This window comes from Seriola lalandi, unplaced genomic scaffold (genome assembly GCF_002814215.2).
Source record: "Seriola lalandi dorsalis isolate HSWRI2012SDOR001 ecotype SW California unplaced genomic scaffold, Sedor1 jcf7180002054382, whole genome shotgun sequence".
NCBI lineage: Eukaryota > Metazoa > Chordata > Actinopteri > Carangiformes > Carangidae > Seriola > Seriola lalandi.
Window position 1 is genome coordinate 245,191 of NW_019524935.1, and position 1,007 is coordinate 246,197.

Consider the following 1,007-nt stretch of genomic DNA (forward strand, 5'->3'; position numbering starts at 1 on the left):
CACACTGAAGTTTTTCCTGAATCTGTAATTAATCAAAGACTTTCTATGTTGCTTTAATCAACAACAAACATGAGAGAAATGTTTAAATGTGTCCGTCCTTCAACAGTGACAATACAGGATGTAGAGACAGATACTAGAGTTTGTGCTTTTCTAATTTGTCTTATGAACTTACCAATTTTAATAACAATGAAAACACTAATTCACCAAAGTGACTGTTAGATTCATCATGAGGCAGATGGTAAATATGAAGAAACACTCAGTACAATTTAATCACCGGTTTATTTATTAAACACCTTTTCAACCTTTTTGCTCCAGGTTGCAGTTCTGGTGGGTCAGTTCCATCTGTTTCTTGAGGTTCAGGTGAAGCTGATGATCTCTCTCCAGGGCTCCTCCCCCTGTGACAGTGAGTCATGTGATGACCTTAGTTTTCTCACGCGATGCCCATCCATCCACTGCACCACAGCACATGATGTGAGCTGCAAGAATAACAGAAAGCACATATTACAAATGAATCCTCACATACAGTAACAGCATTGTGCCCAATGGAAACTATTTACAACATTTTACCAGGGAAACAGTCAGTGTCCAGTCTTTGCACTGCGCCATCCTGAATGCAGTTTAAGAATATCATTAAAAGAAAAGAAAAGAGTAAATAACAAGGATTCAGTTACCGTCTCTGTCATCTTTGAATATATAAACTTCTTGGGCCGTAGCCTCTGTCCTCGACCTCCTCAGCAACAAACAGCAGAGACTCGGTCCGAGAGCAGCTGCTGAACATAGTGGAGCATTAAGAAGCTAAACACACAGATTTCCCTCAGGAGCTGGTGGAGACCAAACACAGAGCTAAAAGAGCGGGAACACTGGACTGAGATCATCATGAGACATCAACCTGGAGCCGGCCAGCACTGCCTCTCTGATGCCACATAATCCTGGGGACTGAATGACCAGCGAGTCCTCGCGGTCCCTCTGGACCACGTGGCCACCGGGTGAAGACGCAGAGCTGGTTG

The 1,007-nt window shown here is 43.4% G+C and overlaps 1 long non-coding RNA gene across 1 annotated transcript; it reads right to left on the bottom strand.

Annotated features, from left to right (window-relative positions):
• Positions 1 to 260: 260 nt before the first annotated feature.
• LOC147818966 (uncharacterized) lies at positions 261 to 1,001 on the bottom strand. The gene is made up of 2 exons (XR_015437435.1): positions 672 to 1,001; positions 261 to 476 (listed from the first exon to the last, which is right to left on the bottom strand). It is a non-coding gene; the product is annotated as an uncharacterized LOC147818966 (long non-coding RNA).
• Between the last annotated feature and the right edge of the window lie 6 nt (positions 1,002 to 1,007).